Source organism: Sus scrofa, chromosome 2, assembly GCF_054392235.1.
Source record: "Sus scrofa isolate SSC_HxYL_T2T_F1_AM1 chromosome 2, Sscrofa_HxYL_maternal_Yorkshire_Landrace_v2.0, whole genome shotgun sequence".
Taxonomy (NCBI): domain Eukaryota; kingdom Metazoa; phylum Chordata; class Mammalia; order Artiodactyla; family Suidae; genus Sus; species Sus scrofa.
The window spans coordinates 27,939,281-27,954,136 of NC_139384.1; the positions used below are offsets into that span (position 1 = coordinate 27,939,281).

Sequence of the window (14,856 nt, forward strand, 5' to 3'; positions counted from 1 at the left end):
GAAGAGTAAATGAAATAATACATGAAAAATGCTTAGAAGAGCCTGGACTATAGTAAGCCCTTGGTAGATGTTAGTGATTAGTACTTTTATCAAAATCAACCCTATGATCCTGATCATTGCTTTGAATGACCCAGCCAAAATTTTCCTTTGTACAAATGTTAGCTTTATAAGTCAAACTTTAAATGGACATGGTGCATTTGGAATTTGTTTATTCCTGCTATGATCTTCAGCAGCAAAAATACCTATATTCATATCCACACATTTTTTTATACGGGTCAAGACTTTTCTGAAAATATTTTCTCTTTTGCTCCTCCAGTAACAAGAGGACTGGCATCATTTCCACACTGAACAGAAAAGGAATTTGAGACTAAGAAAGGCTGGATAACTTCATTATTAAGCATGGGAGCCACAATCCAGCCAGGTTTGTTCTGATCCCAACAGTTACTAAAGGAAGCTGCATTCTCAGTCTTTTGGCTCCTAAATCACTGGGCTGTTCTTTGTTCACAAAGCTTCCCAGATGTACCATATTCCCTTGCTAGATATAATGGCCAGTCTTTGATGCCTCTCCAGCATCAGCACCCTTCTTTATGTTGGAGAATTCCAACATAGGCTTCCACTATTCTCAGCAGTGCAGCTTGGGCAAGACTAACTTCACACTCAGCTGAAAACTGGGACTTCACTGTCTGATACAATTAGCCTGCCTTAGACGCTGGGCCACATGATTGGCTGTGGCATGGCCACGTGATCCAACAGGGGCCAATGAGAGGTTGCCAATCCTAGGGCTTCATCAGGAGACATTAGGAAAGATGTCCCCGTCTTCCTGAGCCCAGTGGGGGTTGAGGGCTACAACTGCTGTAGTCACATTGTTCACTTATTAGGGGGACAGGAAGCTACCAAGAGGTGGGGATTTGCGTATAAGTGAAGGATGACGTCAACAGTAATGAAGGCCGAGTGAAGATCTGGAGAAGATCTCAAACCTCGATGACATCATTTGAGCGGCTAGAAGTTGCCTCGCTGGAGGCCAGCACCCACTCTAGATTTTCAGTGATGAGGATCAAAAATATCCTTTTACCACTGAAGCCTCTACATTGGATTTTCAGTCATTTGCAAAAAAAGAGTGCTCTCTGGGAGAATGGGCCTCCCACTATGACTTACACAGAACCCTCAAAGAAAAGGAGGGATTTATAATAAACTAGTTCTATAATCTTGACATGGGATATAGTACTCTTCAGGGTGCTTGCTTCTGGCTCTAAATTTCCTTTACTCCCTCTTTTTTCATACAGTACCTATTGAAGAGTTAACAATCCTTTTTATTTCCCATCAGGAGGGAAAAAAGGTGATGGGTATTAAGTGCCTCTGTTTTATAAAAAAATTATTGCTATGTGATTTGAACTATCAGGGCTTTTCTTTTTTCTTTTCTTTCTTTCTTCCTTTCTTTTTTTTTTTTGTCTTTGTCTTTTTGCCATTTCTAGGGCCGCTCCCACGGCACATGGAGGTTCCCAGGCTAGGGGTCGAATCAGAGCTGTAGCCACCGGCCTACACCAGAGCCACAGCAACGCAGGATCCAAGCCGCGTCTGCAACCTACACCACCGCTCAGGGCAACGCCAGATCCTTAATCCACTGAGCAAGGCCAGGGATCGAACCCGCAACCTCATGGTTCCTAGTCGGATTCGTTAACCACTGAGCCACAACGGGAACTCCCATCAGGGCTTTTCTAGTTAAAAAAAAAAAAAAAAAGAAGAGTGTGGGATTCAAGGAAACTAGCTCTCAACAGACCAAGTTCCCAGGAAGATCTTCTTTTGTTATATTTGAGCCTCTGACATTTGCTACCAAATATAAACTTTCTTTTCCTCCCTTTCCCACATCTCCCTTCCCTCTGGCCTATCTTGTGATCCACCCCCTCTTTTTTTTTTTTTTTTTTTTTTGTCTTTTTGCTATTTCTTGGGCCACTCCCGCAGCATATGGAGGTTCCCAGGCTAGAGGTCCAGTCGGAGCTGTAGCCACCGGCCTACACCAGAGCCACAGCAACGTGGGATCTGAGCCGTGTCTGCGACCTACACCACAGCTCACGGCAACGCCAGATCCTTAACCCACTGAGCAAGGCCAGGGATCAAACCCGCAACCTCATGGTTCCTAGTCGGATTCGTTAACCACTGTGCCATGACGGGAACTCCAATCCACCCCCTCTTAATTCCTCTTCACTTTTCCAGGTAAAGAGGATACTTCCCTAGCTGTATTGCACGGTTACTCAAACTTCCATCTCACTATACTACTTAACCTCGTCCCAAAATCCTGACCTAACACAGGCCCTGCATTCCAAAATGTCCACCCTCAGCATCCTTAATGAGTCATAGGTAACAGCAGCCCCATACATCCATATTTATCCTTTTTAGGTGTGTTGAAAATGAACCCAAATGAACACAACTGACTGGGTTTTATGGATTCACCATGACTCAGGATTGGAAGGAAATTAGCTAGCTAAACCAGCTAATGGTTCTAACTGGTGTGTATTGAACAGTTGTGTGAAGTGTTATAAGCAAAGTAGTAAAAATGGTATACTATAATATACTTAAATCATTGAACTTAAAAAGGTAAAACAAAGATTGATAAAAAAAGAACTATATTAAAATCAGGGACTTCTGTTTATCAGAAAGTACCTATAACAACTAGAGTTCTCATAGCCAGAATATGTAAAGAACTTTTGCAAATCAGAAAACTTGGAACTTCAACAGGCACTTCCAAGAAGGGGGTATTTGAATGGCTAATAAGTATATGAGAAAGTGTATAAATTCATTACTCACTTGGAAGACACCAATGAAAACCACCAAAAACCAGTGACAAGCAACTGAAGCTCTCATGAGAAGTCTCGTGGGAATACAAATAGGTAGAGCCATTTTTGCAACCTACTTAGTGTCTACAAATGGTTTAGTATCTACTGTAGCAGAATGCGCACAACCCAAACCCAACAACTCCATTCCTAGGTATCATGGGACTAATCAAATAATGTTAAAAACAGACTGAACTTCTGGGGAATTATAAGAGGTGAAAAAAAAAAAACAAAAACAAAGGCAAAATTATTCTTGAGACTCCCTTAATTGCCTATTAAACACAGTAGGCAGACAAATTATGTCCACAATTTAATGTGGGCTAAATGCTTTACATCACAAAATTCATTTAACCCTTATAACTCTGAGAGAGGTTCTATCAGCCTAGTTTTATAAATTGGCTCAGAGAGGTAGAATAACGTGCCCAAGGTCACACAGCAAAATCATGAAAGTGCTATGGTGTAAACCTGAGTCAGTCAATCCCTAGACTGTTATCCCTTCTGTACCATCTTTGCCACTGGTTGCCTTCATTGAAATAGGCAAGCCCTGGGAAGGAGGGGAAGAGGAAAGGGCGTTTGAGGCTTCCCTGTGCTCTGAGTTCCCACACCCCTATTTCATCCACTAACCCAGATGCAAGCCTGCTTCAGGAAAGCACTGGTTCAGCTTCTCCTCTTTTCCAGGTTCCCATCCAGAGCCTTAGCCTAGCCAGAAGTCCACAGCTATAGTCCAAGGGCCAAATCCGGCCCATCACTTTCTTCTTTAAATAAATTTTTATTGGGATATAGCCAGCCCCATTAGCCCATGTAGAGACTATGGCTGATTTTGCCCTGCAATAGCAGCATTGAGTCCTTGCAGTGCAGGCCATACGGCCCCTCTGTGCAGTGCCTATAACATTTATAATCTGGCTCTTTACAGAAAAAGCTTGCTGACCCTTACCTAGACTAATAAACTTCCCTTTATAGGTCAAACCCCTATAAGAACCAGGAGGAGGTTGATTTTATTATGTCCTGGTCTTAAACGACAAGTCTCCAGGTCACCCAGGCCCTGTCCCAAAAGAGAGACAAGCTTTGGGTTCAAGACAATTCTGAGGCTCCCCAAAGCTCCATTCTGCTCCTAACAAACCCACCCCTTCTTTGGTAGTGAATCCTGGAAGGCCTCGTTTGAGGACACGGTAACTCTAGTAACCTGTATGAAAGGCATTTATGTCTAATTACCCCAGAGCACAATATTGATTTTGCATATCCTTTAAAACATCGTCTTAAATTTGTTGTAAGCCTTATTCAATCACAACGCTAAACTCTGATCATTCTATCTTAATAACTAGGTGCTTGTGGAATTTGGCCAACTGCTCACAATTTACACAAAATCAAAGGGAACACTGGTCAGGAGGGCTGGGCTATTAGCTCGAACCTGAAATTAATTCTTAATGTGGAGCTGATGAGAGGAAACAACTACAAAGCTAGCAACCCAAAAAGAAGTTACACTTTCCAAAACCAAATATCAAGAGAGAACCATTAGGACCTTTATGAATTGTGTAGTGATTTGAAATTTCTAAAGCCAGAGCCATCGGCTTAAATTAATCAATTTATGTCTTGACTAAAGCCTTAATAAAATAGCATTGGGATTTCCTAAATGTATCTGAACTTGCGAATGTAAATTTTATACCAGGAGGCAAATATACTTTCCTTTCCTAATAGTTCAATTCAAGGCATAAGCTTATGATAATACTAGCTACCGTTTTCTAAACTTTTTAATTGGACAGGTCTTTGTGGATTTGGGTTTGTTTTTTTTTTCTCTTTGAAAAAATTGAAGTATAGTTGACCTACAAGATAGGTCTTTGTTTTTATGGGCTTTTTAATTTGATCTTCCCAACAGCCGTATAAAAACATACTATTATTATCCCTATTTTTCAATAAAGGAAACATACGCAGAGTGATTAATTTGCAAAGTTCCCAATGCTATCTAGAGAACCCTAACTGTTCCCTCCTTTGAGCTCTGAATGCTTCATACACTTCTCATCTCACACAAAATTATCAATGCCCATTTTCTCTACTGTGAGGAATCCCGTGAGAGATCAGGCTATTATTTACTCAAAAAGCACAGGTTGCATTCCCATTAACATGAGGCACGGTTCCGTGTTTTGCAGGCATGATTTCACTTTGTCTTCACAACAGCTATCATTACCGTACTTTCTTAGGTGACTAACCTGGGATTCAGAGAGATTGGCTACCTTGCCCGCTATCACAGAGTTAATAAATGACAGGGCGTAGGTGCTCAAAGGGAGAACGGGCATGTGGGTGTCTGCAAAGTACTCCGACGCCCCTGTAGGAGAGCAACGTCTTGATCCATCCAGTGAATCAAACTTGGAGGTGTTGGGCTACGACGCGTTTGATTGGGTAAGTTTGTGCGCGGGAGCTGGAGCAGGGCCAAATGGGAGGAATTTAAAGTTCCCAAGAGGCAGAGAAAGGAGAACAGCATCGGAGGCTGATGCGGGGAAAGGGGAACGGAAGGAAACCTTCAAAGCACAGCCACACAGGGACTTCGGAGGGGAGAAAACCCGAGGGAGGCGCGGTTGTCTTCGCCGTCTGCGTGCGCGTATGAACTGTCGAGGGACGCCCCTCATCCCCCTCCTCAGAACTCACCAGAATATTGTCATTAACGTCCACTTTGCTTGCTGTCGTGTGAGGAGGCACTTTTAGGGTAACTCAGGCGCCAATTTCTGGATTATTGCAAAACAAAAGCAGAGGCAGTTTTTAATGGAGGCAATCCACGCATGCCCAGGAGGCCAACCAACATCCATCCAGGTTACATCAATTATCTACCTGGAGCTCATTTGAGTTCCTTCTTGCCAAGCACAGCGTTCAACCGAAACTCTTTGGTACTCTTCAGTACTGAATGAAGTACTTCTTAGTACCAGGTACTAAACAAGGTGGGGGGGGGGGGAGCAGAGCAAAGAAGCAAAACACACTAAGCAAAGCCCCACTGTAAAAAAACTCCTTAAAGGGTATTTGAGACTAAACTTCTATATCACTTACTATGAAATAGGTACTTTACCCATTGTTAACTCATCTACACTTCACAATTATGGAAGCGAAATTGAGGCACAGAGAAGTTAAGCAGCTGGGTCAAAACCACGCAGCAGCTAGTAAGAAGCACAGCTGGGACTTGAACTCAATCAGGCTTCAGAGCCCAGGATCCAAACCACTGCACTGAAACCTCCAGCACATACAGCCTGGAGGGCAGTGCATGGAGAATTCAGTAGTGAAGGAATTGCAGGATGCTCCCTCCTCTGATGTGTGGTTGCAGATGCTAGTTTGTATTCTTCCTCAGGTGGATTTGATTAGCAATGCGTTGAGGTCAGTGACTTTTGGCTGCTGCTGGGCTCCTATTTTGAAGTGTTCATCAAGGAAAAGACCCTGGGGATGAGTTGGGACTCCCAAGCCAGGGGTCCGGTCCCTAGGCCCCACCCTGCTCTGAGCATGGCCTTCTTGGTCTGATTACATCTGCACGGCAAGCTTGTCTGTCATTGGCTCATCTGCTGCTTCAAAAGAAGACAGCATTTGGCCACACACCAAAGCACAACTTGTTTCTCACCAGAAACTGGGGATGAGGACAAAACTATCTCTGATGTACTCAATGTTTTGTAAAACCTGAAACACACTTGACTCTTTGAACCTTGGACATTGGTGTGCCTTAAAACTTCCTTCAGAATGCAGGGTAGAAAAGGTAACACTATTAGGAGTGGGAAATCCCTAATAACAGAGGTAGCTATACTTTTCCTCCTTCTGCCCAAGATTAGATCAACACCAACCAAACTCCAAGTAAGTTTTTCTCCCAGGGTGAGCCCTGCATTGGTTGCTTCTTTCCCTGTGACGGAAATAAGACAGAGAAGGACCGATCTGATGTGGTTGAGAGGTGGGATGAGGGTTCTATTAGGGAAAGCATTCATTTTTAGAGTCAAAATAACATTAAATCATTTTCAAATAACATTAAATCGTTTACTTTGCAATTATGCAGAGAATGAACACTGATAGGATGTTCTCTGAGCATAGCTGAGTGCCAACATCTGGCGTTACCTCTGGAATCCTAGAGGCCACATCTGCTGGCAGAGCAGCTTCTCCCAAGAGCCCCTTGGAAATTGGACTGGAAACACAGCTGCTGCATGAGCCAGTGACGTCAGGAAGGGGCAGGTCCTGACCAGGCCAGAAACCTTAGACTCTGTTCTGTCTTAAGTACAGAGTTAGGGTCTCTGCTCCTGGCCACAAAAAGAAATGACTGAAGTAGTAAAATGAAACCTTCAAAGTGATTGAGCATCTATAATGGGCCAGGTGCTGTCCTCTGCACTTGGTATGTGATGAGTCATCAACAATGAGATGGGTGCTAGTGTCCTTCCCACGTCTTCCCTTCTCTGAGTCATTCTCTAGATTGCTAGATATATGCAATGAATGTATTTATGTACATGTTTCCCCAAAATGGTATTCAGTGAAAAGTCTTCTTCCCACTCAGGCCCCCACCCACCCTGTTCCCATCCTCGAGCTCTACCTATTAGTATTTTCTTTTGATGCCTTCCAAACTCCTATATATATATATACACACACACACACACGTATATATATGTGATATATATATAGATATATATATATCACATATATATTATTATTTATATATTTACTAGTTATTTATATATTTATATTATTTTTATTAAATATATAATAAATATTTAAATATGAATATTGATATCTATTATTAAATATATAGTAAATATTTAAATATGAATATTTATATATTTGTTATTTATATATGACACATTTATATATATATATATATATATAAATGTATTAGTTATTAATCCCTCTCATGCCTATTCGTTTTCTTGGAGTTCTTTCCCTGTGAGCACTCAGAGAGACCATCCTGATTTTTTTAAAGTTGCATAGTATTCCACATTATGGATGTATCATATTTATTCAGCCCTCCTTCTATTAACAAACATTCTGATGGTCTCTGATTATTTGCTGTTCACAGGCTGATACCTTGACTCCTTGTGTCTCTATTTCAATTGGCTAGAACTTCATGAGAAGGCAGGAGGTTGACAGGTATACCCAAATTCCAACATGATCCAGCACCACCATCTTTCAGAGCAAAGAAGCAAAACATGCTTAGCAAAAGCCCCACTGTAAGATCTTACTACATCAGGAGAGATTGCCATGTCCACCTTTTCCCAAAGATTCCAAGTCTCCTCATCCCAGAAGAAAAAAAAAAGGACATCTTGGACTAGGTAGTCTATATATGGAGCATTTTTTTTTTTTTTTACTATTATTTCAGGGGCATCATTACGATAATATAAAACTTAACCCAGACTAGCCCACCAACTCAAGAGGAGGCTAAGCAGGGAGGCCTTTCCTTTGCCTCCCTGGCTGGACCCACGAGGGGCAGAGTAATCGTCCTCTCTATTAAGACATTCACTTCCCCAGCCCTCCCCCATTCAAGCCAGAGATGCATGCTTGAGGTTGTGAAAATGTCGCATGAGTGCTAGATTTGTCACCGAGAAATAATATGTGTTTTTGCTTTTACCCCTTTAAGGTTTTTACAAACAACAAAAAGCTGTGCATTCAAAGCCATACCTTAGAATGCAACTAGCACCAAAAAAAAAAAAAAAAAAAAAAAAGAAAAGAAAAAAAAAAAAAAAGCCCAGAAAGAAAGAAAGAATTAGGACAATTTGGATGCCCTTTGATTTGTCCTAACATCCTTGCCCTCCCCAAACTCAGTTTTGCATTCTCAAACTATCTCCCCTTCATCCCTCCCTGCAGTTGATGCTGTTGGTGCCCTGTTCACACGCTCTTAGGTGGCAGCATTTCAGGGCACACTAGCCTGGCTTTCAGTGACCAGCATCTGCATCTCTTTGCCTAAGGGCTCTCTCAGCTACCAGTGCCCACTCTGTCCATGTGCACGGCAGGCTGGAAGGGCTCAGTAATTATTATTACACATCCCCTGCCCCCCCCACAGCCTTCAACCAACGCTGGCCAAAATTTATATAAATAAATAACTAGCTCCTTTGCCATTCTGGTGGGAAAACTCTAAGGATTGCATTTTATATTGTTTACAGACATGCCCTAGCAGATCACACCCAGTGTAGTAACTTGCTTGATAATGTACCATTTGTTGGCCTTCTCTTGCCCATCTCACTTCCCTACTCCCTGTGGGTGCTTCCTCCTTTTGCCAAATGAACCACTGATACTGGAATCCTTGTCTCAAGAGCTTCATGGCAACAGAAGTACTCCTAAGCAGAATCTCAGGACAAGATTCTGGGGGGTGGATCACTCGATGGCTTGATGGCACCAAGGACAGGTTGCTAGTGGCAGGTGAGGTGTTGCTAATTCCTAGGATACTGTAGCATCAAAGGACTAAGACTCTGGGTAGTGAACTGGGGTGGGACACAGTTGGGAATGGAATGCAATATCCAGCATCTGAGAGGTATTCGAGCAAGGTCATTGTATGGACTGTGGAGCTGGTTGGTTGATTAGAGGTTAAGTGCTATAGGAGCACGGAAGGAAGAAAATGAAACACTCAAATCATTCAGCTGCCAATTCAAGTTACAATGTGAAAGCCAGGAGTCCCTAGAAGCCCTTGAGGAAAGCCTCATCTCCTCAGTCAGAGAGCAGACTGTGCTTAAAATCAAGCCTGGGGAGTTCCCGTCGTGGCGCAGTGGTTAACGAATCCGACTAGGAACCATGAGGTTGCGGGTTCCATCCCTGGCCTTGCTCAGTGGGTTAACGATCCGGCGTTGCCGTGAGCTGTGGTGTAGGTTGCAGACGCGGCTTGGATCCTGCGTTGCTGTGGCTCTGGCGTAGGCCGGTGGCTACAGCTCCGATTCAACCCCTAGCCTGGGAACCTCCATATGCCGCGGGAGCGGCCCAAGAAATAGCAACAACAACAACAAAAAGACAAAAATAAATAAATAAATAAATAAATAAAATCAAGCCTGGGATCCGACTCTGTGAATGGCAGAGTGACAAAGCATGTTGAATTCAGAGCTCCAGCAGGTCTCCTACACTAAAGTAAAAGCCCTGGTAGGGAAGGAGTAGGGGAATTAACAATATGTAACAAGTACGGATCTGCCTTTCCCGCTCCCATTGCCGCAGGTAGAAATAGCGTCCGAGAGCTCACGTAATGTCTGATTTATTATCGTCAAGGGATCTTGCATAACATTGCTCTGCCAAGGGACTTGCTTGACAGCAAAGGAGATATTACAATAACCGTAAGATATACTGGTCTCATCTTATACTCCATCACCCAGAGGCTATTTGCCGGATGTAAATTAAAAGGCACCTAGAGATTCTCACACTAAGTGAAGTCAGTCAGAAAAAGAAAGACAAATATCATATGATATCACTTATATGTAGAATCTAAAATATGGCACAACTACTCCTATCTACAAAACGGAAACAAATCATGGACATGGAGAGCAGACTTGGGGTTGCTTAGGGGGGAGGCGGGAGGGGGTGGGATGGACTGGAGTTTGGGGTTGGTAGATACAAACTATTACATTTAAAAGGGATAAGCAATGGGGTCCTATGTTACAGCGCAGGAAACTGTCTAATCTCTTGGGTTAGAACATGATGGAAGTTAGTATAAAAAAAAGAATGTGTATATATATGTGTGTGACTGGGTCACTTTGCCATACAGCAGAAATTGAAGGAATATTGTAAATCAACTATACTTTTTTTATTTTTTTGTCTTTTTAGGGCCACACCCATGGCATACGGAAGTTCCCAGGCTAGAGGTCGAATCAGAGCTGCAGATGCCAGCCTACACAACAGCCCACAGCAATGCAGACTCTGAGCTGTGTTCTGTGACCTACACCACAGCTCATGGCAACTCGGGATCCTTAACTCGCTGAGCAAGGCCAGGGATTGAACCTGCATCGTCCTGGCTCCTAGTCAGATTCATTACTGCTGAGCCACAATGGGAACTCCTCAACTACACTTTAATAAAAAAAATTTTTTTTTGATTCAGGAAATGTTAGGGGGAAAAAAAAAGATTAGAATGAACTCCTAAAAATGCAGGTAAGATGCTAGCTTCAAGATGACACCTTGTGGGGTGGGGATGCTTCAGGATGTAGCCTATATGTTGAACTAATGACCATGATACAGTACTGTGTCCTCAATAACTAGAATGCATAGGTTTGGATACCAAGGAGTTTAAATAAGAGTGGCTCCTCTTGCCATCATTCCCAATGATTCACTTAGAGAATTTGTACTTCTCACTCTCCCCACCTCAGGGTCTGCTAGGTTCTGGTGCAGAGGTTCATCACAGAACTGTGGCAGTCACCATGTGATAATTATGGCGGACTTTGGTGAGTGCAGTTGAGTCTCTTCATCCCTTCAAGCTTAAAAGTGTTCTGAAACACTCTTAAATATTTTAATTGTGACTTTCAGGTTCTAGTCAATGAGAGTGATCTGGGAGGAAGAGAAGGCAAGGGAACATTTTGAGAAACTGAAATCATACACCATCACCATCCCCATCATCATCACCACCACCACCACCATCCCCATCATCATCACCACCATCATCACCACCGTGTCCATCATCACCATCCCCATCCCCATCATCATCACCACCATCCCCATCCCCATCATCCCCATCATCACCACCATCACCACCATCCCCATCCCCATCATCATCACCACCACCATCACCACCGTCACCATCATCATCACCACCATCACCCCCATCCCCATCATCATTACCACCATCACCACCACCACCATCCCCATCATCATCACCACCATCACCATCCCCATCATCCCCATCATCACCATCATCAGCACCATCCCCATCCCCATCATCATCACCACCACCATCACCACCGTCACCGTCATCACCATCATTACCACCATCGCTCCCACTGACATTTGCAGAGGGATTTCAGTGTTAGTTGCTTCCACACTGGACTGTTGGGAATCCTAAGGATTCTGACAACAGAGGAAGATATGATGCCTAATAATCAATATTTAAACTGACTGTAGTAGTCAGTATCAATTTTTTATATTGATTCTGAAGAAAATTCCTATTCATCAAAAGTATACTTTTTAAATTACAACCATAATTTCATAAGAACTTAAAGCAAAGATTTTAAATAAAAAATGTGTCTCTTTTTTAACTCACTTTTAAAAATTAAATTACAGTTAATATATAATGTTGTGTTAGTTTCAAGTATACAGCAAAGTGGTTCAGTTACACACATATTTTTCAGATTCTTTTCCCTTATAGGTTCTTACAAGATACTGAATATACTTGCCTGTGCTATATTGTATTTCCTTGTTGTTTTCTAATTATATATATATAGTAGGGTGTATGTGTTAATTCCAAACTCCTAACTTATCTCCCCACTCCCCTGATATCCCCTTTGGTAACCATAAAATTGTTTTCTATGTCTTGAGTCTATTTCTGCTTGTAAATAAGTTCATTTCTATCATTTTTTTAAGATTCCACATATAAGTGATAACATCATATTTGTTTTTTTCTTTCTGGCTTATTTCATTTAGTATGATCATCTCTAGGTCTATCCACACTGATGCAAAAGGTGTTATTTCACTCTTTCTTAAGAAAAATTTGGATGCACCTGCAGCATATGGAAATTCCCAGGCCAGAGATTGAACCCCTGCCATGGCAGCAACTGAACCACAGTAGTGACAATGCCAGATCCTTAATCCACTAAGCCACCAGGGAACTCCTTTCATTCTTTTTTATGGCTGAGTAATATTCCAGTGTATAGGTAAATACTACACAAAAGTACAACTTGGAAATCATAACTCTACATGGTCATTTTATTTTATTTATTACTCAAATGAATTTATCACATCTGTAGTTGTGTAATGATCATAACAATCCAATTTCACAGGATTTCCATCCCAAAGCCCAAGCACATCCCCGCACCCCCCAAACTGTCTCCTAGGGAGACGGTAAGTTTTGCAATGTCTGTGAGTCAGCATCTGTTCTTCAAAGAAGTTCCGTCTGTCCTTTTTTCAGATTCCACATGTCAGTGAAAGCATTGGATGTTGGTGTCTCATTGTATGGCTGAATTGGCTTAGCATGATAATTTCTAGGTCCATCCATGCTAAAAATGCTGGTATTTCATTCATTTTAATGGCTGAGTAATATTGCATTGTGTATATGTACCACTTCTTGATCCACTCCTCTGTTGGTGGACATTTAGGTTGTTTCCATGTTTTGGCTACTGTAAACCGTGCTTCATGAACATTGGAGTACATGCGTCTTTTCAAGTCATGGTTTTCTCTGGATAGACACCCAGGAGTGGGATTACTGGATCAAATGGTAGTTCTATGTTTAGTTTTCTGAGGAATCTGCATACTGCTTTCCACAGTGGTTGTACCAATTTACAATCCCACCAACAGTGTACTAGGGTTCCTTTTTCTCCACACCCTCTCCAGCACTTATTGTTTGTAGACTTTTGGATGATGGCCATTCTGGCTGGTGTAAGGTGGTACCTCAGAGTGGTTTTGATTTGCATTTCTCTAATGATGAGTGATGTTGAACATCTTTTCATGTGTTTTTTGGCCATCTGTATGTCTTCTTTGGAGAACTATTCATTTAGGTCTTCTGCCCATTTTTTGATGGGGTTGTTTGTTTTTTTGGTATGGAGCTGTAGAAGGTGTTTATAAATTTTGTTAATCCCTTGTCCGTTGATTCACTTGCAAAGATTTTCTCCCATTCTGTGGGTTGTCTTTTCGTTTTGTTTGGGGTTTCCTTTGCTATGCAGAAACTTTTCAGTTTGATTAGGTCCCATTTGTTTATTTTTGTTTTTGTTGTCACTACTCTGAGAGGTGGATCTGAGGAGATGTTGCTGTCGTTTACGTCGGAGAGTGTTTGGCCTGTGTTTTCCTCTTAAGAGTTTGATAGTGTCTGGTCTTACATCTAGGTCTTTAATCCATTTGGAGTTTATTTTTGTGTATGGTGTTAGGGAGTGTTCTCATTTCATTCTTTTCCATGTGGCTGTCCAGTTTTCCCAGCACCATTTATTGAACAAGCTGTCCTTTCTCCATTGTATATTCTTGCCTCCTTTGTCATAGGTTAGCTGGCTATAGGTGCGTGGGCTTAATTCTGGGCTTTCTATCCTTTTCCACGGATCTATATTTCTGTCTTTGTGCCAGTACCATGCAGTTGTGATGACTGTTGCTTTGTAGTATAGTCTGAAGCCAGGGTGCCTGATTCCTCCAGCTCCATTTTTCTTTTTCAGGCTGTTTTTGGCTATTCTGGGTCCTTTGCACTTCCAAACAAACTTTAAAATATTTTGTTCGAGTTCTATGAAAAATGTCCTTGGTAATTTGATAGGGATTGCATTGAATCTGTAGATTGCCTTAGGTAGTGTAGTCATTTTGATAATATTAACTCTTCCAATCCACGAGCATGGTATGTCTTTCCATCTATTTGTGTCCTCTTTGATTTCTTTCAGCAGTGTCTTATAGTTTTCAGAGTACAGGTCTTTTGTCTCATTAGGTAGGTTTACTCCTAGGTATTTTATTCTTTGGGATGTGATGGTAAACAGGATTACTTCTCTAATTTCTCTTTCTGATCTTTCCTTGTTAGTGTATAGAAATGCTGTCAATTTCTGCCTGTTGATTTTGTATCCCATGACTGCCAAATTCATGGATGAGATCTAAGTTTTCTGGTAGACTCTTTAGGATTCTCTAGGTATAGTATCATGTCATCTGCAAATAGTGATAATTTTACTTCTTCTTTTCCAATTTGGATTCCTTTTATTTCTTTTACTTATCTGATGGCTGTGGCTAGCACTTCCAGAACTATGTTGAAGAGTAGTGGCGAGAGCAGACATCCTTGTCTTGTTCCTGATCTCAGCAGGAATTCTTTCAGCTTTTCACCATTGAGAATGATGTTAGCTGTGGGTTTGTCATATATGGCCTTTATTATGTTGAGGTAGGTTCCCACTGTGCCCACTTTCTGAAGGGTTTTTATCAGAAATGGGTGTTGGATTTTGTCAAAGGCTTTTTC

General features: G+C 41.9%; 1 protein-coding gene across 3 annotated transcripts in view; it reads right to left on the reverse strand.

Annotated features, from left to right (window-relative positions):
- Positions 1 to 14,856, reverse strand: part of PRR5L (proline rich 5 like) — a 166,569-nt gene that overhangs the window by 138,983 nt on the left and 12,730 nt on the right. For all 3 annotated transcript variants that reach the window (XR_014837062.1, XR_014837059.1, XR_014837063.1), the window contains exon 2: positions 5,469 to 5,545. The gene's annotated coding sequence lies outside the window, so the exon portion shown is untranslated. The remainder of the gene's footprint in view (positions 1 to 5,468; positions 5,546 to 14,856) is intronic.